General features: G+C 50.3%; 1 pseudogene; it reads right to left on the reverse strand.

The window, feature by feature from the left end:
• The window catches only part of LOC105810630, a 105926-nt pseudogene that overhangs the window by 5248 nt on the left and 75179 nt on the right, over positions 1 to 25499 (reverse strand).

The following is a 25499-nucleotide window of genomic DNA, read 5'->3' on the forward strand; positions in this document are numbered from 1 at the left end:
GCAGGGGCAGTTGGGGTCACACCCAGGGACAGTGGGAGCCGCAAAAGGAGGTGTTGCATATTTTGTTGTGCCCATTTTATGAATGAGGAAAGAGGAGTCCAGAGGGGACAGGAAGTTACTTCAGGCCACACAGCCAGTCAGTGGCCAGACCAGCTCTGCCCCAGTCTGTGTAAACCCCACTCCCTCGGCTCTGCGGTATTGGTGCTCGCAGCTCTGCAGCTTGGGACTTTCTGAGCAGTGCCTTCCAATCACACGGGAACAGGCACAGTCTGCCCTTGTCCCAAGTCCTCTGCCCTCAGGCACACCTGAGGGCCCGCGACATCTGCTCCCAAGATCATCACACCCTTATTCACCTATTGTCCAGGCACGCACGGCTACAGCTGTACAGCCAGATGGGGGCAGGGTGAGGGGCGCTTGGCAACAACCCATTATTCAGCAGAGGGCTGCCAAGGGCAGGTGTGTGACGGTGATGGATTTGGCGGTGAGCAGGACACTCAGTGGACCACAGAGCCCTGCACTTGCAGAACCCTTGACTCTGATGTTCCTCCCGAAATAGCCCGAAGGTGACCGTCATAGCTGTGCAGTGACGTCAGGAAGACCTGGCTGGTGCTGGGGGCAGGGGGAGAGCAGCAGTGAGCGAAAAGTAAATTTAAAAATTACTGTAATACTTCAAACAAAGCATTAGTGCGTCAGGAGGAAACTGAAACTTTGCCAGATGTTCTTGTACTCACTTTACTACTTGTATTTACTGCTGCACCTAGCTGGGGGAGTGCGCCAATATCCCCAGTGCTCGGAGGCCGCTAAGGTCTTAATCTGGCTCTTAGGAGGATCACAAAGATGCAGCTACAAGAGGGGCTGGGAGTACTGTGTGAAATAATGAGGAATCAGAAACGACCCCAGTAAACACATTTGTTTTTAAAGTATAGAGACATAGAAGAGCTTGAAAGAAAATATTACAGAATGTAAGAAGTGGACATCTATAGCTGATGGAATTGCAGGTGATGTTTATTATATTTTATTTTATGTTTGCTTTCATGTGTTTTCCAAATTTTCTGTGAGCGTATGTTACTTTGGTAATTAATTAAAAACCTTGAATTCATCATGTAAAGCACCAGTCCAGTGTTTGCTGAGCTCTCTGGAGTGGCTTGGTGGCCCTGATCTCCAGGAAGTCCCAGGCTGGTGGCATGGGGCCAGGCCAGGCTCCAGGCCTGGAAGCACAACCGCCCAGAGCAGCCCCTGGGCATGAGAGCACCTGAGGGAAGCAGGTGGGATTCCCAGTATGAGGTGCCCCTCTCAGGGAAAATGAAGGAAAAACACAAAACCAGAAACTGCCCGCACTGGGTGTGAAGACAAACACAGGGGCTGCAGCCCCAGCTGGCAGATTTCCACACCTGCTTCCTGCCTGTTCCCCTGCCCAGTGGAGCTCTGGGTGCCCTGCCAGGCCCCCCTGCAGCCGACTGTGGCTATGGTTGGGGGGTCCACCCACATGCATCCTCAATGGAACAGCCCGATGGAGGCTTCTAGAAGAGCCAGGAATGAAGGCAGGGAGACAAGTGGCCGGCCCCAGGCCTCAGGGCTGGGCTAGCAGAGCTGAGACCACCTGCTGCCTATTCTTTCTGTTCACCAACCTTCATTTGTCCTCGGAGCCTCAGACAGTGCCCTTGAGAGGTGATGTGCTTATCACCATAGTCAGTACTGAGGGCTCCCCTGGCCTCGGCCCCCTGGGACCAGCCCTCGCTCCTGGGGTCTCCTGGCCTGGAACAGGACCCTAGCTGGCCTGCTCACGTGTATCTTTCAGGTAAAGGAGCTCATGCTGCAGCCACAAACTGACACCCTTCATGTCTGCCTGGCTTCAGACTGAAGTCCCTGGTGCAAGAAGATAGCAGAAGAAAGGGGCTGAATTATTCAAGTCAAGAATAATTATTGACTATCTGCCCTGTGCCCACTATCGTTTCAGGCACTGGGTTAGAGTCCAGGGGAATAATTTGATCAGAGAAACTCTTGGAAAATAATGTAAGATTGTGTATAATCTGAGGGTAGATGGGGTGTGGGGGTGTTGGGGTGTCAGTATCTGATACCTGTTACCATAAGCAGGGAGGGCTTCCTGAAGGAGGTGGGCTGGCGGAGTGAGATTGTAACCAGCCCCATGAACTAACTACTTGACCTTTCGAGTTGTTTCCCAGAAAAGGCAGAATTTCTGCAAGATAAAGGAGTTAGGACTTTTGGGGACTCTGGGGAAGCGATGGGATAAGGACATGAGATCGGGGCCCCAGTGTTGGGGTGGGGCCTGGTGGGAGGTGTGTGGGTCGTGAATGGCTGGGTGCCTCTCGCAGGGACGAGTGAGTTTTCACTCCGGAGCCTGGCGCCTCCCCCTTGTACTTGCTCCCTCTCTGGCTGTGTGACCTGCCTGCTCCCCCTTCGCCTTCTGCCTGGATCGGAAGCCCCCGAAGCCCCCACCAGAAGCAGGTGCTGGCACCAGGCTTCTTGTACAGCCTGCAGAACCATGAGCCCAATAAACCTCTTTTCTTTATAAATTACCCAGCCCCAGGTATTCCTTTATAGCCACGCAAAACGGACTAACACAGGAAACTGGTACGGGATAGGGGGGCGTGGCTGAGAAGACACCTGCATGGCAGCGGCTTGGGAACCGGTAACTGGCAGAGGTTGGAAGAGTTTGGAGGGCTCAGAAGAGACAGGAAGACGGGGAGAGTTTGGAACTCCTTACAGACCTGTTAAATAGCTGTGACCAAAATACTGATAGAAATATGGACGGGGACGGCCAGGCCGATGAAGTCTCAGATGGAGATGAGGAATTTATTGGGAACTGGAGCAAAGGTCACTCCTGTTCCGCCTTAGCGAAGAACTTGGCCGCACTGTGCCCATGCCCCAGGGCCCTGTGGAAGGCTGAACTTAAGAGTGATGGATGGCCAAGGCTATCTGGCGGAAGAAGTTTCTAAGCAGCAAAGTATTTGAGTAGTGGCGTGGCTGCTCCTAATAGCCTTCGATCAGATACGGGAGCTAAGGAATGGCTTAAAGTTGGAACTTATAATAAAAAGGCAGAGCATAAAAATTTGGCAGATTCACAGCCTGGCCATGTGATAGAGAGGGAAAGAGCATTTTCAGGGGAGGAATCCAAGTAGGCTATGAGCAACCAATTGCTAAAGAAATTAGTGTGACTCTCACCCTCGCATCGCGGGCCTAGAGGCCTAGTAGGACTGAATGGTTTTGGAGGCCAGGCCTCGTGCCACCACGGGAGGCTGCTCCCCACATCCCCTCTGCTCCAGCCATGGCTCAAAGGGCTCCAGGCATAGCTCAGGCTGCCGCTCTGGGGGACACAAACCCTAAGCCTTGGTGGTGTCCACATGGTGCTAAGTCTGCATGCGCAGAACCCTGGCTGCCCTGGCAGAAGCCCTGCAGATAGACTTTACTAGAGCAGTGCCAAGGGGAAATGTGGGGTTGGTGGAGCCCCCAAATGGTGTCCCCCATGGGGGCACTGCCTGATTGAGCTGTGGGAAGGGGGCTGCCACCCTCCAGACCCAGAATGGTGGAGCCACTGGCAGCATGCACCCCCAGCCCAGAAAAGCCGTGGGCACCAGACTCCCATCCGTGAGAGCAGCCATGTGGGCTGCGCCCAGCAGAGCCATGAGGACAGGGCTGCCCAGGGCTTTGGGGCCCACCCTTCGCACCAGTGGGCCCAGGATGCGGGATGTGGAGTCCCTTTCTTGTGGCCAGTTGCTCCCTGTTGGAATGGGAATGTTTACCCGGGGCCTGCACCACCATCATATCCCCAAGTGAATAACTCGTTTTTGATCTTACAGGCTCACAGGTGGCAGGAACTTAGCTTGAGTCTCAGGTGAGACTTTGGACTTTTGAGTTGATGCTGGAAGGAGTTCCACCGAGACTTGCCATCCCTCACTAACTTGCACACGTTCCTCAACCCCTTATAAAGCCCCTACTCTCCTTCAGTTGGGGAGACGGATTTGAGGCTGCTCCCCCCACCCTGTTTCCCAGCTGACATCTTTCCTGTTAACACTCCTGCGGGGTTAACGTCCCAGCAGGCTGACGCTACTGGCTCGCATTTCAGACCCAATGGAAAAGCAGGTCCATGCTGGTGTCAGTGTACCCTCTTGTCCTACCACTACTGAGGAGTCAAGGCTCTCCTACAGCACATTTAACAAAAAAGCAAAGTGCATACAGAGATTTATGACAATTTCAAAGACAAAAAATTGTCCTATTATGTGGCCCCAACAATAAACTCAAATTGTGATTGTTATAGTTGACATTTCCTTAAATGTGTGTATTAATTACTTGTTATCCAAGTGCAGCGGCTGCTTCTTACCGTTTAAATTTAAAAGTGTCTTTAACTTTACTAAAAGTTCCTTTCTTCTTTGGCAATCCCAATCCTCCTCATCTCAGTAATTGGCTTCCTGTGTGGCAAGGAACCAGACCTAGACTGGAACTGTCTTGCGGTTTTGGTGACAAGAAGCTTGGGGAAGGTGGAGAGCTGGCCGGGCAGGCGGGCTGGTGACGCCCTGTGTGAGGCCGGGGAGGCTGGAGGCAGCAGGAAAGGGCAGGGCCCGCGTGCTCTGGGCTGGGTGCGGGCTTCAGAGTCAGGCAGATCCCATTCCCGTCCCTGCTCTGCCCATTGTCAGCTCTGTGACCTTGGCCAGGTTTCTTACCATCTCTGAGCCACATTTCACTCAGCTGTCAAATGAAGACGGCGATCTGGAGAAAGCCCCTGGCATGTGCGTGGCCAATAGTGGGACCTTTCTCCCCGAGAATTTAGGGTCCAAAAGTCTGGAATTGGTGCCTGAGACCTGCAAGGAAACAGTGAGTGGGGCCCTGAAACCAGTGCTTGGAGGGAGAGTGATGAGTTCCTGTGATCTGGGATCAGTTATCACCTCCCAGATGTAGGTTCAGAGAGGAGACGGCAGGATCACCCTATACCACTGATGCTGTCTTCTAGGCAAGTGCTCAGCACTCCAAGTTCATGTGCACTGGTCCTGAGGTCTTCCTCGCCTTCCTTTTCACCTTCCCTCCCACCTGGTTCAAAGGGAACGTGCACATGGGGCAGGTTTAGGCCCCGCCCCCTCTCCAGGCATGCTGTCCCACCAGGAAGCTGCTCTCCACCAGAAGAGGTCTCCGAGGTGTCTGAAACCTGCGGAAGTTACTCCATCCAGCCCCCCAGTGGGTCAGGGTAGTCTCCTCTCTTGCCATTCCTCTTGTGTAGGTGTATGTGCCACAGTCGGCACCTTGTTATTTGATTTCCAGCTTTTGAAATATTGTCTCAGTTTCCTTATCTGTAAAGTGAGAATAATAGCACCTAACTCAGTTGTCAGGGGTCCAAACAAGGATTTACAGAAATTTGCCTCCTGGTGGGTGCCCTGGGGATACTTTATGCCTAAGTGGACAGGAGGAGGACTCTGGTTTTGAGGCCAGGTCGAGACAGAGGTGGAGCCAGAGTCTGGCGGTCTTGGTAGGACTCTGGGCTACTGTGGGAGCATGTGGAGATGGCACCCGGTGTGGACACTGGCAAACCCATGGGGGTCGGTGTGAGGGGTAGGGCACGGGGATCTTTGGCCTCCAGAGCAGGGGCCTAGAAGAAAACGGGGAAAGAGGTGAAGAATGGATGTGGAGGGACATGGAGTTCAGGGCCTGCTTGGCAGGGTAGCAGGAGGAGGGGGAAAGAGGGAAGGTTCTATTCAGCTATGAGATTTTAGAGCTGATGGGAAGCTTGGGATCATTAGTCCAACCCTACAGGAATCCAATGCCCAGAGAGGGCAGGTGGCTGGCCCAAGGCCAGAGAGGGAGATGGGGGTAACAGGACCTGGGGCATGGTGGCCCGAATCCCAGCAGGGAATTGTCTTCTGTCTGCGGTGACCTCCTGACAGGGCAGCATGGGAGGGCTGTGGACCTCAGTGTGGGTCAGAAATGAGACTCTGGGTGGGGAGTCATCTGGCATTTACAGATGACCGAGCAGGTGGTCACTGTGTCCCTATGCACAGGACCATGTCCTGTTAATGACAAAGCTTCCATTTCACGTCACAACATGGGCAGCAATTGAGAAGATCATGTGGTAGCAACGTTCCTTCAACACAGGGCCTGCCACACTGCTTACTGGGAAGATTTCAGACACAGCTTGTTCATAACTATGTGAGCCAGGCCATGAGGTCATGGCGACTGCACCAGAGGCTGTCAAGGTTAGAGCCTGTCTGAACCCACAGTCCAAGAAGGGTGCCCTGGATGTGGCTCTGATAAGGCATGATGTCGTCAAAGCCCAAGCCTAACAGCCAATGACAAGTCACTCTGGGGCTCTGCTCAAGAAGAAATTTTTCAACCCCACCAAGCCATAACAGGAGACCTGTAAATAGCCCACAGGGTCTAAGGGTCTGCTGCAAGGGCTTGCACTTGTCCAGCGTGGAGGAGACAGTGGGCAAAGCGGGCTTTGTGCAGAGACGCTCCTAACCTTGCTGAACCTCATCCCTTCAGGTCAGCTCCACTGCTCCACTTTGGCCACAAGGACACTGGGTTTGGTTGTCAGAGGAAGCACAGCCAGGGCCAAATCTAGTTCCTCTGACTTTGACGGGGTCTGAGGGTCTTAGTGTGAGGGAACTGAGAGAGAGAGAGAGAGAGAGAACTTCGATCCGTACCTCACACCATATAAAAAATGGCTTCAGAATGGATTATAGAGCTAGATGTAAAATATAAAAACTATAAAAGTTCTAGGATAAAAATCTTTGTGACCTGGGTTAGGTAAAGGCGCAATTCATAATAGGGAAAATCAACATATTGGAGTATGTCAAAATTTAGAACTTCTTCCAAAGGCACTGTTAAGTAAATGAAAAGAGATTTGTGTTCAGAATATGTAAAGAACTCTCAAAAGTCAATGATAAGAAAACAAACAGCCCTTCAGGTGTCCTACTCACCTATTATGACACCTAAAGCAAGCAAACCAAAAAGCAAACCTGACCATATCGAAGGCTGACGAGAATGTGGAACAATTTGATCTCTCATACACTGCTGGTTGGAATGCAGAAAGGTACAGCCACATTGGGAAACAGATAGGAAGTTTTTTAAAAAGTTAAACACACTCGGTGATCCAGATATTTCTCTTCTGGATATTTACCCAAGTGAAATGAAAACTTTTATACACACAATAAAACCTTTACGTGAATGTTTACAGCAGCTGTATTCATAATCACCAAACACTGGAAATGAGCCAGAGGTCCTTCAAAAAGGGAATGGATGAGCAAGCTGTGGCGCATCACACAGCAGCACACTACTCAGCAGTGAAAAAGGAGGAACTGCGGATTCACAAAATAACAGGATGAATCTTAAACGCGCTTCGCTAAACGAATGAGGCCCGAAACAACAGAAAACATATTGCATGGCTCCATTTATATGACTTTCTGCAGAAGATCAAACTATTGGGACAAAAAGCCAATCGGTGGTTGCCGGGGTGGGGAGAAGGGGTTGAGTACAAAGGAGCAGCAAGAGGGAAGTTTGGGGGTGAAACTGTGGGGTTAAATCTGTAACTATGCATTCGTCAAACTCATAGGACTATGCATCACAAAGAGTGAATTTTGCTCTATGCGAATTTTAAAAAATCAACCCAGGCGTGGGGGAACCCAAAATGAAATGCAGACTGTGACCAATGAATCAAACTTTACTACAGATGAGTGACATAATCACACTGAAGTTGGGGAAAAGGAGCTGATCTAAGTAACTTCGGAAAATGATGTTTTGTTTGGCTACTGATAGGCCAAGTAAAAAAGGATTGTTCACAAATATTGTCTTCTGGTTGGTAAATTTATTTCCCACAGGGGTACAGGCTAGCATTCTCAAACTAATGTACATGTATGCTAGGGTTGAAAAGTCAATCTCTTGTCAATTTACTGTAATGACAGCCAGGTTTTTCACTTCAGAGAAAGAACCTACAAATAATCAAAGGCAACACCCTAGAATGAACCCTGTGATGTCGGATTGGAGTATGAACTCACGTGTACACACACACACAGACTCTTGATTTCTAAATTTCATTCTCCAATGAAAGAAACCAGGGCTCCTTGGAGAAGTGGTTGATTTCAGTGTTGGGGCAGGGAAGATGTAATGCTGAAAAAAAGAGGTACATATCAAAAGAACATAAGAGATAGGAGGGGACTTCCAGTTCCAGGAAGATGGAGTTGGTGTACTTTCCCAATTCCTTCTGCTAAGTACAGCTAAGGAACCTGGCTGTTGTATTTAATATATAAAATAAACATAAGAAGACTCTGAAATGTGGAGAGAAGAAGGCAGATTGGCTAGGGACCTCAGGACAACATGGTAGTAAGTCACTGGGTTTTCTTTTTGCCTCATATATCTCAGACTTGGAGACAAAGAAGCTTCCAATTAAGAAACACTAACAAGGACAAACAAACAAAGGCCCCGACAAAAGTCTGCTCTCTCTAGACAAAGGACTAGGAAAGGGATAGCTTAACAAGACAGAAAAATTTTCAACAGTATCCACCTTACTCGAGCCAAACTATAGAAGAAAAATGTGGTCTCATCGTCATCTCCGTTACTAAAGGTCAAGTGGTCTTTAAACTAGCATTCTTACACAGCTTTAATAAGGTGACCCAATACCCCCTCTGAAGTGGTATCAGAGAAGGTCAAAAAGGGAGCTGGGACTTTAATTCCCACTCGGCCACAAAGAGATGTTCCTCCTCTTTTCTCCTCTCCTACACTAGGGTGGTGCCAGAGGAAACCTGGTGGAGATCAGGATTTTCACCACTGCCCAGTGATAATGATGCCACCTTCACCCCAGTACCATTGCAGACCACATGGGAACCAGAACTCCCAACCCTGCTCAGCAACAATGAGGAGCCCCCCAATTTAGATGCCATTGAAAGCCAAGCGGGGAACCCGGACTTCTATCTCTACCTGGCGGTAACAAGGTAATGCCCCCACTTTCCCTATTAGAATGGTCTCAGAGAAGGCCACCTAAAACAAATGGTTTAAAAAGACCCAGAGGCCTGGCGCAGTGGCTCACGCCTGTAATCCTAGCACTCTGGGAGGCTGAAGTGAGTGGATCGCTCAAGGTCAGGAGTTCAAGACCAACCTGAGCAAGAGTGAGACCCTGTCTCTACTAAAAAATAGAAAGAAATGATCTGGACAACTAAAAAAATATATATAGAAAAAATTAGCCAGGCATGCTGGCTCATGCCTGTAGTCCTAGCTACTCAGGAGGCTGAGGCAGAAGACATTGCTTGAGCCCAGGAGTTTGAGGTTGCTGTGAGCTAGGCTGACACCATGGCACTCTAGCCTGGGCAACAGAGTGAGATTCTGTCTCAAAAAAATAAATAAATAAAAAAAGATCCAGAGTCTCAGAGCATATTAATAATATAAAAATGTCCAGGTTTTAATAAAAAAATTACTCACCATACCAAGAACCAGGAAGATCTCAGATGAATAAAAAAGACAATCAAAGGTACCAATACCAAGATGGCAAAGATATTAGAATTATCTGACAAAGATTTTAAAGTAGCCATGCTTTAACATGCTTCAACAAGCAATTACAAACACAGTTGAAACAAATAACAAAATGGCAAGCCTCAGCAAAGAAATAAAGGTATATATAAAAGAAGAACCAAATGCAAGTTTTCAAACTGAAAAAGTTAATAACAGAAATAAAAATCTCAGTGGATGACCTCAACAGCAGAATGGAGGTGACAGATAAAAGAACCAGTGAACCTAAAGGTAGAATTTACTTGCATGATTAAGAGAAAATAGACTAAAGGGGGAAGAAAATGAACAGAGCCCTGGGGACCAGTAGGACTATATAGAAAATCTAACATTCTTGTCATTGGGATTCTGGAAGAAGAAGAGAAAGAAGACAGGGATTTTAAAAGTTACTCAAAGAAATAATGGCTGAAAACTGTCCAAATTTGGCAAGAAACATAAGCCTGCAGACTCAACAAGGTGAGAGAATCCCTGTTAGAAAATGCTTATCCCCCTCCCCCCTGGAAAAAAAAAACACTTCATATGTGATGGTATTAGGGGGTGGGATCTTTGGGAAGCAATTAGGATTAGATGAGGTCATGATGGTGGCACATCATGAATGGGATTCCTGTCTTTACAAGAGTTCTGAAAGAGCTTGCTTCCTCTCTCTGAGGAACATGTGAAGAAGACACACTGAGAAGACTGCTGTCTATAAACCATGAATCAGGCCCTCAGTAGGCACCGAATCATCTGGTGCCTTGATCTTGGACTTCTTAGCCTGTAGAACTGTGAGAAATAAATCTTTGTTATTTAAGCCACTCGGTATGTGGTATTTTGTTATAGCAGCCTCAGCTGATAAGACAATTTCAAACAGAAAAAGTCCAAGGAAATCCATGCCAATTATAATTAAATTATAATTAAACTTCTGAGAGCCAAAGACAAAGAAAAAAATCATGAAAGCAGCCGTAGAAAAAAGGACACCTTACTTACAGAGTAAAAACAATTCTAATGACAGTAGAATTCTCATCAGAAATAACAGAAATCAGAAGAAAATGGCACAATATATTTCAAAAGTCTAAAGAAACAAACCGTCAACCCATAATTCTATACCCAGTGAAAATATCCTGTAGGAATGAAGGAGAAATCAAAAACATTTCCAGATGAAATAAAACTAAGAGAATTTGTCACCAGCACAACTACCCTAAAAGAATGGCCAAAAGAACTTCTTTAAACAGAAAGGAAGTAATCAAAGAAGGAATCCTGGAACATTAGGAAGGAAGAAAGAACATAGTCAGCAACAGTATAATAGACTTTCCTTCTCCTCTTGTGTTTTCTAAATTATGCTTGATGATGGAAGCAAAATATAACACTGATATAGTTCTAAATGTATATAGAGGAAATATTTATGATAATTGTAATATAAATGTAATGTAAAGGTAAGTAAGGCTTCTATATTTCACTCAAACTGATGAAATGATACAAGTAGACTGTGATAAGTTATGTATATAAAAAATGTAACACCTATAGCAACCACTAAATTGCTATACAAAAATATATACCCAAAAACACTATAGATAAATCAAAATGGAATTCTAAATAATGTTCAAGTAACCCAGAGGAATGAAGGGAAAAGAAAATAGACTTATGAGAAACAGTACAAACAGAAAACCAAAAATAAAACAGCAGAATTAAGCCCTAAATATTAATAATTACATGAAATATAAAAGATCTAAATATACCGATTAAAAGACAGAGATTGGCAGAGTGGATTATAAAACACAATTTAACTATACACTGCATACAGAAAACTCCCTAATGATAATGATACAGGTGAGTTGAAAGTAAAAGGAGGGAAAAGGATATATCATAAAACATTACTCAAAGGAAAGCAAGAATGGCTATGTTAGTATCAGGTACAGTAGACTTCAGAGCAAAGAAAATTATCAGAGACAGAGAGGGACATTACATAACTATAAAAAGGTCAATCCACCAAGCACATATAGCAGTCCTAAATAGGTGTGCACCAAGCAACAGAGCTGCAAAATAGGTGAAGGAAAAACTGATAGCACTGAAAGGAGAAATAGACAAATCTGTATAGTTATCTATAATTATAGTTGGAGATTTCAACACCTGTCGCTGAATGATTGATAGAATAACCACACAGAAGATCGGCAAGGATAACTCAATGACACCATCAACCAACAGGATCCAACTGACATTTAGAAAATACTCCACTCAACAGCAGCAGAATACATATCTTTTTTAAGTGCTCATGGAACATATATCACGATAGATCATATCCTGGACCACAAAACCAATCTCAACAATCCACAAACTTAGAAGAACTCAAATCTTACAGAATATTTTCTCTGACCACGATGGACTCAAACTAGAAATCCATAAATAGTCCATGAGTCCAAGAGGAAGTCTCAAGGAGGAATCAAAGTCCTGGCTCCCCAGTGGGTCTTCTCTGACATCAGCCCAGCGGGGTATTGAGGCTCCTCATTATAGCTGGGTGAAAATCTAGACTCCCACCCAGACAGTGATGATGGAGATGGGGCTGGGGCCATGTTTTTTCCTTTGTTGTTTGACTAGAGTAGTGCGGGAATGGACTAAACGTTTTCTATCTCGCTAGGCTGCTCCTTTGGCCAGAGAGAGCAGCCTGTTGGGGCTCTGGTGTTTTTCCCTCTGTGTTTGTTGGTGTTTCTGGGTTGCCGGCTTCTTTAGTTATCAGTGTGGGATACGTGAAGCAAAAAAACCCAAGAAACTCCCCACCATGTTGTTTCTTGGGTCCTGAGATCCCTAGTCAATGTGCTTTCCTTCTTCTTTACAACTCTCAGAAGTAGAAGTCTTGGTTTGATATATTTTTACTATTTCTCCAGATAATGCTGATATTCACCAAGGTCTGAGGATTACTCAACTTGTATCTGAGTCCCACATTCCCAAAGGCAAGGCCTAGGTCTGCCTCGTTTACAGTGAATCCCCTGATTCGAGCCCAGTTAGTCTTGGTCAGTCCTCGCAAAGGTCCCTGAGACCCCGCTGAGCCTTCCAGGCAGTCTTGCCCCTCCTCAGTGCTGCATGTGTTCAGCAACTTAGCTGCCTACTCCTCTGGCCCCCGGTTCTCAGCTTCCTCTTATTTTCCTCAAACAAGAGCTCAGGCTCTCCGCTAGGCCTTTGGAAGGTGCTTGAAAGCTCTGGGTCGAATGCACAGCAGTGAAGCCCCTTTCTCCTCCCGCCATAAAAGCCAGCCCCCCATCCCGCAGCCAGGCCCCAGCCTTCAGCCCGGTCACCCTTCTCTCTTCTGGCCGGCTTAGCCCCTATCCACAAGCCCACATTTCCTGATAGACAGAGAAGGAGCTCCTGCAGGTGGGAGGCACCGCACTGCCCCAGGCTCACTCTCCAGGAAGCTCTGTGGAGGCAAGTGGCAGCTCTGTGGTCTTCTGTGTCCCAGGCCTGCAGCAAACATAGTCTCACTGAATGCTCCCAACTCTCCAAAGATAGGACTCATTGGTGCCGATTCACACAGCAGGAAATGGAGGCTCAGAGAAGTTCAGTAACCTTGCCCAGGTCACATAACTGGGGAGTGGCAACACGGCCACCAGGAGCCAGGTGGCCTGACTCATGAGATATCCCAGATGTGGTCTTAGCTCAGGGATCCCAAGCCTCACTGGGGGTCTGATGTCACTCTAGCAACCATTATCAGCCCTCAAGGACCAGACGCAGAGCCGGATCTGACCTAAGTCCTGCTGGTGGTAACCCTTGCTCTGGCCCATCTTGGCAACACATAAGCACCTAGCACCCTGAAATACCAGGAGGAGGGGCAAGAAGCCAGCTACACAAGATCTTCTGAGGAACCTACGGGTTTCTATTTTTCCCCCATTTGAAAAGCCAGCCAAAGTGAGTTCAGAGTTAGAACCACCCTTTCCTGTACAAAGCAATTAAGCTATTTCAAGGAAAAATGGCTTTGTTTGGCCCTTGGACACCATTCCTGAGACACGATGGTAGCAGGTCCCGTACATTCAGCAGACTGCTTGTCTTTGACAACTGGCCAGCCTTGGGTGCGGTCCGAGAACTGGTGTGCTGCTGGCCTCCCATCCAAGGTGGCCTGGCTGCACCGGGTGGAGGCTTTGGCTGTGTGGTATTCTCAGGATTGATTTAGTTCTTACCGAGTTATTTGGGTCTTCTGTAAAGAGAAACACCTTCCCTGGATTTCAGTTACAGTTGTCATTCCAATGATACTAACACTATCATTTGTTCACTGCTGGGCACGGGGCTATAAAGCTTGCCTTCTATGATGTCGCATGAACCCCATGACAACTCTCCGAGGAGGCTGTTATAATCCTCCCCTTACAGACAGAGGAGCTGAGGCACCAGGCACTCAAACCGCGAGTGCATTGTCACCCAGCTGGTACGTGGGGAGCTGGGATGCGAACCCCAGGCAGTCTGACCAGAGCCCACCCTCACGCCCCTCACGCCCCTCATGCTCCCTGCTCTGGGACTGACAGATTGACAGGTGGAAGCTGCAGGAAGACGGGCAAATGTCTCTTTAGCCAAAGCTCTTTCTAGAAGGCAGAAATGTTGGGCTTGTGGAATCGGTTACCTGGTAAGGAAGTGAGTGCCAAGGTGGCAGGGCTGTCCACAAGGTCTGTGATGTGGACATCCCTTTGGACCGCATGTATCCAGCTGAATCTGATGAAAAGTGGATAGCTGGGGCTACCTTCAAAAGCAAAAAGGAGGCTGAGGAATGGTGCGTGTGGTGTAGGGTGTTTAACGTGTGTTACTGAGGACAGATGTGTTTCAGCTGCAGCTGGAAACTCTCCTCCTATGGGGCCTGATTCTCTGGCGCCTCAATCCCAAAATACTGGGGTTCCCTGAAAACGGTCCTTAGGGGCGGTACTTATCCTGTTTCTGGAGCCAGTTGCCAGAGCTGGGAAGGGAAGTGTTTTGATGGGCACATGAGGTAACAGGCCATTTGCTTGGGGAAGTCCAGGCCTCCTGTCTACGTCGGCCCACCCCCCAATCCCCTGCTCAGTGGACTCCCTCACCCTTCCTTCCCACCAGGGTGACTCCTCAGAGCCCCCTCCATCCTCACTGCAGCAAAACCCCAGGGAGGCAGAGTCCACCGGTGCCCAGAGAGGGAATGGAAGGGCCAGGGGCATAGCACTGACCAGGTGAGGGCTGCCTGGCTCACAGGGAGGTAGCCAGCCTGGTCCTGCCACAGCTGGAAGCTGACAGCTCCCCAGGAGCCACGTGTCTGGGACGGTGGCAGTGAGCAGGAAGGGGGTCCCAGAGCACGCAGGAGCCAGTCCCCTCCCTACCAGCTGCCTGGATCTGCCAGTACCCAGACTTCTCATGCACAAGCACAGCGTGCCAAGTGGACACTGGGTCTTTCTGAGCCCATTTGTCCTCTCTGTGGAAGGGACAGTACTGCCTAGCGCATACAATTCAGGGGGTGACGGGCCTGGCATGCACTCAGGCTCCATAAGTCAGAGTTGATTGTTGCCCTGGAGGACGTAGCTAAGGGACCTGAACTGGGTTCAAATCCCGATTCCACCACTTCCTAGCTGGGGCCTAGAGCTGGTTGTCTAAGCCCTCTGTGCCTCAGTTGCCTCCACTGAAAACTGGCATAGAGCACTTGCTAGCGCAAGGCCTGGCTCAGAGTAAGTGCTCAGGGGGTGGTCACTAGTGTCATCATTATTCTCACGGTGTTTGCCCCTGGACAGTACGGGCACCTCCGGTTGGAGGTTTTGGAAGCTTAATGGGGAAAGAGGACAGCAAGAAAAGTGGCTATAAAAGCAGTGAGGGGGATTCAGACACTATAAATCTTCACTGGGCTACTATTGTATGCCAGGCACTTTTATAAACATGTTATTTAATCTTTGCAAAAACCTGTGCAGCAACCATCCTCTTATCTCCATTTTCTCTATGGTGAGGTGAGCCTCAGAGAAGGCAAGTAACTTGCCCGGGCCACACAGCCCGTAGATCAGCCAGGGCTCCAGGAGGGACAGCCCAGTGGTTGGGTGGGGCAGGGGCTTTCCTTCATGCAGTCCTGGGGAGCCTCAGAAAAGGAGCTGAGCTCGGTGCTGTCACCCCCTCTTCCTCCAGGTCACCGGGGACTGGCTCTGGCCCCTGGAAGAGTGTGGCTGGAGCATTTGGGCCTCCAATTTCCTTCCTGCTGAGTAGGCTCATGAATGTCAGGCTCTGAGTCACTGGGGCCCTGTCTGGGGATGGGACGTGCACATGCATCTGGTGACCCTCCAGGGATGAAGCCGATCTCGGGACAGTGCCCGGGCTCATCTCGGACGCAGCTATACAGTTGGTCAATGCCGGCTCTCTCGGGCCAGGGCTCTGTGTCTTTCTCCACCGGCCCTGCTCTCAGCTTCCCCTGGACTTTGGGAGTGTGATTAGATTTTTCTACGTTTCCGGCTCTGCCTCCTGCATGCTGAACAGTGACTTCGCTTCTGGGTGGCAAGGCAATGGGTGTCCTCCTGGAAGGGGGCAGTGGCGGGGTGACTGGGAGAGGGAGGCTGGAGGGGACAGGGCCCCACGGCAGCCCCAGCTCCTCCTTACACAGGGCCCCTCTGCCCCGGAACCCCCGGGCTGGGGAGGTCTTGCGGGTGCCATTTCACAGCCCAGGGGGCTGAGTCATTTACCCAAGGTTGGGCATCTGGTGAGTGACAGGCTACAGTTAGGCTGGTCAGCATGACCCAAAGCTGGTGACCTTACACCTCACCACAGTGCTCTCTTACCACAGCAGGACCCTGCCTGGAGCATCGTGGCTGGGCCCAGGGCCCCTGCTCTCACTGCCTCACAGCCCCTCAGAGGTCAGAGGTGGACACGGGATCCCTGCAGTCCTCTGCTCCAGAGGGCTGTTCACCCTCCTCCATCCTGTCCTCATGAAAGGGCCTGTGTCCCCCCAGATTTGCATGCCGCCAGCCCTTGGAGAGCCTCTTATCTCATGGACAAGAAGACCATGGCCCAGAAAGGGTGAGTGGCTTGTCTGGGGCCACAGAGCAAACAGGGAGCAGAGCCACCCGAGCTCAGGAGTCCTGACTCCCAGGCACATGTGCGTGTGGGGCAGGGCGGGGCCTGCACACTCCGCTCCCTGCTTCCAGGGAAGATTCTCTGTTGCACGGATGGAGGGACCAGGCCCAGCCTTGACCAGCCGTGTCTACTCAGCTACTAAAATAGCCTAAGAATCCATAAAACCGAGCAGCCCTTTGGTGGGGATGGTTGTGGCTCTCAAGTGTCCTTCACTACCCACCAGGGGAACCTGGGCAGCCTCTGGGGCAGAAATCGTGCTTCGGTAACTCCCATTTCTCCCGCTATTCCCTGGCTGAACAGTGTGGTGGTTGGACCAGCTGCTGGTTTTCCTCCAGCCCCCCTCTGCTGGAAGCCGGGAGCTCTCTTCTGCGAGTGGGGAAGCTGCCGCTGGCCTCAGCTTCCCCGTGTGTGAGAGCGGGGTCCGTGCCCGCCCTGCTGGGCTCATCAGAGACCCATAGAGAGGAAAGGGCTTGCAGAGAGGGCGACTAAGGAAAGGCAGGAATTGTCTGAGCCTTTTGTTCCTCCTCCCTGTAACTGCAGCAGGCGACCTATGGGCCTCCCGTGCCCTGTAAGTAAGCTCTCTCCCTGCGCCTGGGAGCAACCGACCTCAAAGGCCCGGCCCACAAAGGGGCCCCGACATGGCCCAGAACAATGCCGCCTGTTTACCTGACAGATTGTCCGCTTTCTTTTCATCTCGTAGGAAAAGAGCTCCCGCAGGGAGCCGCTAATCCCAGAGTAAACAGATGACCTCGTGGTGCCTTTCTCCTGGAGGTGGGGTGCTTAGCGCAGCGCCCCAATTGTGCAAACAGACCCTGGAGGGCTCAGTGTGCCTGTAGGGGCGTGTCCCGGGGCCTGGGCTTGGGCGAGGAGGGGCCTTTCCCTCTTGCCAGTTCTCCTTTCTTCCTTTGTGATTTCAGATTGAATGGGGAGAAGCTCAAAGGAAGGGACATGAAAGGTCAAAGCCAATTTGCAGGGCCAAGTGTGGGGGAGGAGAGCAGGAGCAGACCCAGCGGTTTCAGAGGCCTGACCTTCACCTGGAAGCAACCCCTGCCTCTCCTGCTCTTCTGAGGACACTGCCCCAGGCGGAGCCGGCTTTGCATCCCGCCACTCCCCTTACTAGCTGCATGACAGAGGCCAGCAAACGCTCCTCTCTGAGCCTCAGTTTCCTCATCTGGAAAGTAGGGATAAAGTCACCCGTCCGGTAGGGCTGTTGCAAAATATTGAGGAGTGTTCTCCCTAAGTGGTCGTTACTAATGATTAGGGAGGGAGTGAGGGTGAGTCTTGAAGCTGGAATCAGATGCCAGCTGCATCTGGAGGGCGTTCCAGGTTGGGGACACGCAGAGCTGGGACGAAGGCAGTCAGCTGGGAATGAATGACGTCTGCATGGCAGACAGGAAGTAAACTAGCCTCTGCAGCAGCATGTTACATTGTGGGGTTGTTATCTCTCAGAGGGAAACAAAGTTCCCCACTTCCCAGCAGGGTGACCTTGGGCCAGCCATTCGGCCTCTGTGCCCTTCAGTTTCCCCATTTATAGATGGGGATGAGAAGTCCTGTATCGAAGGGCTGTCTTGGAGATGAGAAGAACCTGGTACACAGTATATACTCACAGTAGTTCCCAGGGGTTTAGGAAGGGCAGGTTCTTTATTCCCTGAAAGAGGCTGGGGCGGTCTAGCCAAGTCAGACACAGGAGCCCCCCCACGCTCTACTTTGTCACCGGCAGACAGCAGCTGTGTCACTTCGTGGGCTGCAGGAAGCTGGGGTGGGCCCTCGCACAGGGTGTTGCCCTGAGCACCCAGTTGGCTCAAGGGCCTCTCCTTGGCTACGCCTTAGTCCTCTTGGGCATGCTCCTCTGATCTTAGCCTCCAGGGTGTCCTTGACCCCAGCCCGTCTTTGGGGTAGAGAAGGGGAGGAATGCTCGGGTGAGTTATGCATGCCGCTGGCTTCTCCGGCATTAGGCCCCGGTCCAAACATGCTGTGTGCTCCTCGGCTTTCCCCAAGGATCAGCGAAGGGCCTTTTAAAGAGAAGGAAGAGGAAAGGTGAGGAGGGGATGTAATGTTTGATTAGCACCTTAAAGCAAGTTCATAGATATCAGAAATGCATTTGGCTTCACTTGACAGCAAACTCAACTCACTGTGGCATAAACAAAGGTAGGTTTATTTTCTTAACATAGTGAGAATTCTGGAAATGAGCAGTTGCTGCTCTTGTACAGCTGCTGGTGATGCCAACAAGGACCAGGCTCTCCCAGCTCTCTTGTCCATCACCCTTAGCACGTGGGCTTCCCTGCTGCCTGTGGTGGCAAGATGGCGGCCGCGGCTCTGTAGTCTCCCCGGAGTCCCCATTGGTATCTCATTGGCCAGGAGTGCGTCACATGGCCACTCCTAGCAGCAAAGGGTGCTGGGAATGCAAATGTTTGAATGTACTTCTCCAGCGTCTATGGCAGGGCCAGGCACGCATGGGTGAGGGGCACAGGGGTGAGGGAACAGGCATTGAGTCATCCAGCCAGCCGCCTGCCAGAGGAGACAGTAGTGCACCACTCACATCTCAGTCCGCAGATGAGACGCCAGTGCCAAGGGCAGAGACACACTTACTCAGTAAGCAGTTCGATTGATCTACTTTGACATTCCGAGCCAGCAACCAGAGAGGCGGAGGAGAAAGTCGTTTCCTTGTCTTCCAGAGAAAGAAAAATAATAACAGTAATAATAACAATGTAATAGCTAAAATCCACTAAGCACATACCGAGTGCTGAGCACTGACTGGGCTCTTTCCAAACTCTATCTCATCTCATGCCTACCCAACTCCAAGCAACAGGCATGATTCCAGCTTCTATGGGGGAAACTGAGGCTTAATGAAGCTCAGTGAAGCCTGAAGCACACAAGCCTGTCCCCAATGCTGTGAAGTGGTGGATTAAAGAATCTACCAGGTATGAACCAGGCCCTCAGATGGCCCATGGGAAGAGGGTGCCACCCTCTCCAGGGAGGGCATGAAAGGTTTTCAAAGGTGGGGAGACATGTAGGGTCTGGAAGCACCAATTGGAATTTCCCAATCAGACAAGGTGGGAAAGGTATCCCAGGTGAGAAAAGAAATCTGGAAGGACACATTAGAAGTGACGTTAGAAAAATATGAGACACTAGGATCTATCCACCCACACTTTCTGAGGAATTTTTGTATTCAAAGGGAGCGTTGAAAATAAAATCATATTTCTAAAATAAATGAGTGACATGAATAATCTAAGAAATGCAAAGATATTGAAAACAAAATTCTTTTGTTTGTAAAATAGTCAAAGATGGAAAAACTAAAGCACCTGAACAGTTGGTGTTGGTGATGGTGTGGTGAAACAGACAATGCTCGTACGTTGTTGGTGGAAGGGTAAACGGTATGAACCTTCAGAAAAGCAACCTGGAAAGTGTTCTTCAAAATGTGCTAATCTTTTGGCTTTACTCCTAGAAATATATCCTAAAGAAATGATAAATAAAGGTAGACAGTTATTTTTGTGTAAGGCAGATAATTTATGAATTTGTGATTTTTTTTCCCTTGTATTTTCCTCTCAATGTCCCAGATATGTAGTCAGACCCCTCTCTGCTCCCTAGTCTCAGGGGCATTTGCAGAACCCCACCAGAAACTACTCACAGCCAACATTTTTTCCTGTCTTTTGTGAAAGAGGAAGGTCAAGAAAAAAAAAACAGGTAGGCAGTCCCAAAAAGGTGGGTGGAAAAGAGAGTTGTGAGAAGGAAGGGAGAAGGTTTCTAGCATTCCCAAGTCCCAGAGGCCAGGCCTGGGCCCCTTGCATGGTTTCCCACAGGTTGCTGTTGGTCCAGGGAAACTGGAGTCCAAGCACGACCATGCCCTGGCATTCTGAGCCCCCAACCTGGCCCCAGCTACTGGATATCAAGGGGCACGCTATCTGGGAGACCTCTGGGTAACCTCCCTGGTGCCTGGCAAACTATGCAAACCCCAGGCCCTTTGCATGTCCTCAGAGGCAGGGAGTCTGAAAATGACTAAAGCTGATTTTCCTGGCCAGGCTTCAAGTGGGATTTAAAGAAAACTTTGAATGTGATATTGTCAAATACCATATTCATGAGAAAAAAATATTTCTAAAGGTAATTGTGTATAGAGTTATTATCTTGTTTTGATTTTTCAACTAGTAGTTAAATATTTTCCATAAGAAGATACCAAAGTCCCCTGCCCTGTGTTCCCCGAACACATGCCTTTATCGTTGTCCCAATCCTGAGAGGGTCATTGTCTATATTTAGTGCCTCACTGTTCTTCGAAATTCTAGGGTCCTGGCAGCTCCTCAGGACATTGTGTTGTTTACCTCCGTATCTGCAGGGCCTTGCACAACTCCTGGCAGACACTCAGGGAGTGAACGAGGAAATGAACAAGTACGTGAATGAATGAATGAATGAATCAATGAATGAATGGGTGTCTGGTGTCTGAGATAAAGGGCCTGGTGAGGTCCATCCCTGTCATTTCCACACAGACCAGCCTGGCAGCCCGAGGGGCTGTGCTCTAGGCCAATGAGTTAACTACGAACACACACTCGGGGAGTGTAAACAGCCCTCCTCGGGCCAGGGCTGGCTGGCAGCTCAAGGGCAGCTTGCACAATCCTGTGGGCTGCTGCGGTTCTCATTTCTGGAGCATGGAGTCATCTCTGCCGTGGGCCTCTCCCTCTTTGCCTTGGATTGTCTCTTGGCAACACAAAAGGAACTGCGTGTCCGTTGCCAGCAGGAAGAAGTTCAGACCCCCAGCCCCTCCAGGAAGCCCATTCTGACTTAGACCTGCCCAAAGACCCAGGGAGGTTGGAGCTGAAGGGAACTTGGATATCATCTAGCCCAACTTCTTCATTTTGCAGATAAAGGACCTGAGAGCTAAAGAGGTAGGGACATTAGGGCCACTGCAGTGTAACAAAGCTTGGCACAGAGCTGGGTGTCTGCAGATGGCAGCTGGTTTCAGAACCAGCAAAACAGGGCTGTAAATTCTGGCACAGCCAGCTGTCCAGTGTGTGAACTTGGACCAGGGACTTCTCCTTCCTGAGTCTCAGTCCCCTCACCTGCACGGTGCTGTGCGCAGGGCTGTTGAGCAGAGACCATGAGGCTCTGATTGTGAAGCGCCTAGCGTGGCGCCTGGCTCAGCCGAGGGGCTCCCTTCTCCTGCCGCCTTCTGCCCTTTCTTCCTAAACTCCTTGCCCTCAGTGTGCTTCCAAGTCTGAACGGGAAGCGCTCATGCTTCCCTCAGCTCCTCCCCTGCAGGGGAATGCTCTTCGCCTGCTGGCTGTACGGGATGTGGTTGTCTCCATATTCCTTAGGATCTGCCCACTTTCTCTCATGCTTTTTCTATTCTCACACACCACTTGGTCTGGCAAATTCATTCATTCATATTTTTCTTCCTCACTCCCTTCCTACAAACCAGGCCCCTGCTGTCTGCCAGACACCTGCTAGGCAGAGATGCTCACAGCCAGCTGCCCCTAAGATGCTTGTCTGCTCCTCGAGAGAGGTTTTGTGAGCAATGACAGCACAGGGGAGGAAGGCTGGGCAGCAGAGGCAGTGCTGTGTGTCCCCAAATCCTGGGTTATCTCTCTTTCTGGAACACTGTGCTAGGCAGAATAATGCTCCGCCCCAAGATGGTGTCTTAGTTCAGGCTGCTGTAACAGAGTACTATAGACTGGGTGGCTTAAACAGCAGACATTTATTTCTCATAATCCTGGAGCCTGGAAGTCTGAGGTCAGGGTGCCAGGATGGTCGGGTTCTGGTGAGGGCTCTCTGCCTGGCTTACAGACGGCTGCCTGCTTGCTGTATGCTCCCATGAGGGCAGCAGAGAGCACTATGGCAAACCCTCCTTTCTTTTCTTCAAGGGTGATAATCCACCACCAGGGCTCTCCAAAGCCCCACCTCCCAATATCGCCATTGTGGGGGGTTAGGATTTCAACATATGAATTTGTGGAGACACAAACATTCAGTCCATAACAGATGGCCATGTCCTACTCCCCCAAATCTGTGAATGTGACCTTACATGGCAAAAGGAACTTCAAAGATGTGATAAAGCTAAGGCTCTTAAGAGAGAGCGGTTACCCTGGACTACCTGGACTCAAGGGTCCTTTTGAGAGAAAGGCGGGAAGTCACAGAGGGCAGCAGATACTATTCTGAGGCTTTGAAGATGGAAGAAAAGGAGGCGCCATGAGCCAAAGAAAGTGGACACCCCTGGAGCCTTCAGAAGGAACCAGCCCTGCTGATGCCTTGATTTTAGCCCCATGAGACTCATTTCAGACTTCTGGCTTCTGGGCATAGAATGCGAACACAGAAGACTGCGCCTCCCAGCCTCTCGGCAGTCGGGTGGTACCATGTGACTGATTCTGACCAATGAAACGTGAGTGCAGGTAACACACTTCCCTTCGGCCTGAGGCTTCACCTTCCGCCTTCTCTCTTCCCTGCCACAGACAATGAGGGTATTCTAGCTGGTGAGGGTGCAAGACGGCGGGCTGATGGCAGCCTGCGTCCCTGAGTGACTGTGTGGAGCAGAGCCCCCACCTGACTGCCAAACCCACTAGGAAGTGGGATTATTTGTACAGCAACATAACCAAGGCTCTCCTGACCATGGGGACTCTGATGAGGCGCTTGCTTTGCAGAGGAGGTGACAATCAAGCCTTGAGAACCCAGTCAGGCACTCTAGGGAAAATTTGCACAAACAAAAGCGTAGAGGGGTTGGGGTCTGTCTGGGTGGCCCAAGGGTGCATGTGGGGCAGTGTAGTGTGGGAGCGGGGGCTGTCTGCAGAGGCCAGGGCAAGTGGGGAGCCCTGGACTGACTGTGAAGCCCCCTAGCCATACTCTCTCTCCTCTGGCTGTGCTCCTCTGGGTTCGTCCTCCTTTCCTACCGTGTAGTGCTCACATGTGGATGCAGGGCACATGTGTGTACACGTGTATGTATGTGGCCGAGACCGCCGTGTGCACAGGTACATACGCACACACCTCTTTATGTACCTCTCTGGGTGTATGTGTATCTCCGGGTTATCTCCGGGTCTAGCTCTAGCTCTATGGGGGTCTGGGACAAACTCGAGTGTCAGTATGTGAGTGGGTGTCTAGAGCTGACGGGTTGGACAGAGTGTGCACAAGACAGACAAACGCGAGGGGTGGTGTGGGTGAGGCCATGAGCGTGAACAGAGACATACTGACAATCACGAGGGCAGAGCAGACACCGGAGGACACACCGGTAGCTGCTAAGGTGAGTCCTGACCTCCTGGGGCCCAGCTTTGGAGCCGTGCAGTGATTCATTAACCTGTAATTGCTGTGTGAGGGTGGCTCTTTCTCCAGGGACAGGCGTGAACCATGTCAGTCTCAGCAGGTTGGCGTGATGTGTTTATTGCCCACATCACCCACTGTTTTGTTACCTGAAATACATCTAATTCCTATTAATAACGAGCACTGTAGGGCATACCTTTCATCATTAGCATTAAATGACTTTATTGCAGGATACATAGGAGCTGCCTGTGATGTATGACCCAGCAGCAGGAGTGAGCGCCTTCAGAAAGCAGGCGTGCATGCACAGGAGCACACACGCATGCACATGCGCACACACACATGCATGCACACGCACGTGTGCACACACACGCACACGAGCACACACACATGCACACGTGCACACGCACGCACACGAGCTCTCTCCTATTCGTGTGGATGTGCTGTGGGGAGAGTCTGGACCACAGGCAGATGTGTTTTCTTGTACATTTACAGCAGCTCGTGAAGCTAACCTTGTTTGCTTGGCCTACCAGTGAGGTGCTGGGAGGGCTGCCGGCCTCCAGTTGTGTGGTACTCTCGACCCTAGGCAGGAACTTGTTTTCCTGAGAGTCTACTACAGGTCAGGTGCACGACTAATGACCTTCCAGGCTATTACCCTAAGGAAACCCAAGACTCCTCTGTGAGTGGTGGTTGCAATCCTCATTTTACGCATGAGGAAACTGAGGCTCCCAGGACCCATAGGACCTGCCAAGGCATGCAGCAGAGCTACTGTTTCAGCGCAGTTGGGCCTGGCTCTCCACGCTCTCTCCCGCCACCCTGCACCTTCCGTAGGCATTGGACACCTTACTTTCCCAGTAGGCAGGGCCAGCTCTTCCCCTCCTCCCTGCCAACCTCACAGGGCGCTTTAGACCACGTGAGATGATGTATTGGCTGTACCGGGAGGCTGCAGGAAGCATGATGCCTGGGCTGCCTGAGTGGTTTTGTACTGTTGTTTGGGAGCTTTATGACCAAGATTACTCATTCCTCTTCCTTTTTTGTTTTGCAATAACTTTCTTTGTGTCTTTCACTAATGGCCGTGAGAGTCTCCCTGTGCCCATTAGTAAGAGGTGACGTCAGAGTCGGGTTGGGGTGAGTGGTCTGGGGGCTTGGCGGAGCTGCTCTTCTCCTGCCCCCGAGTACACACACTGCCTTTGCAAAAACAACTCCGTATTTGGCGAAGGGCAGTGTTTGCCCTGGGACAGGGCCTTTTGCAGCCCCGTGCCAGGCCCTGTTTATTCTGGCAAGAACCCTATGATGGCCAAGCACCCTGAGTTTGTTGAACTTCCTGGATTCTTATCACACAGCCTGCCCTGCGAGGGAGCAGGTGAAATGCTGATATGTACCCAAGAGACGATATTTAGGAGGGCTGCAAACACCACCCCTGCCTCCCCCCACTCCCAGGAGCAGGCAGTATGGCAGGCGCAGGACAGACATATGGAGACAGCCCTCCCTCTCCACAGGGGAGCTTGTCTCTGCGGGTCAGGAAGTCACACAACACCAAGGCTGCAGGGTGGTGGTTTCGGGGAGTGAGTGGGTGTAGGGGGAGGAGTGGGAAAACCCTTGGGTAAACCCTAATTCCCAGTCTTCCAGCTCTGTGGCCTTAGGCAGTGGCCCCAACTTCCTTTGCCAAAGTAGATTGAATATCATGGCAGCACTTTCGTTGGGAGGCTTGTATGAAGTGGTAAGTTCACGAAGCACCTCGAGTGTGGCAG

The sequence above is a fragment of the Propithecus coquereli genome, unplaced genomic scaffold (genome assembly GCF_000956105.1).
Source record: "Propithecus coquereli isolate 6110/MARCELLA unplaced genomic scaffold, Pcoq_1.0 Scaffold217, whole genome shotgun sequence".
In the NCBI taxonomy this organism is placed as follows: Eukaryota; Metazoa; Chordata; class Mammalia; order Primates; family Indriidae; genus Propithecus; species Propithecus coquereli.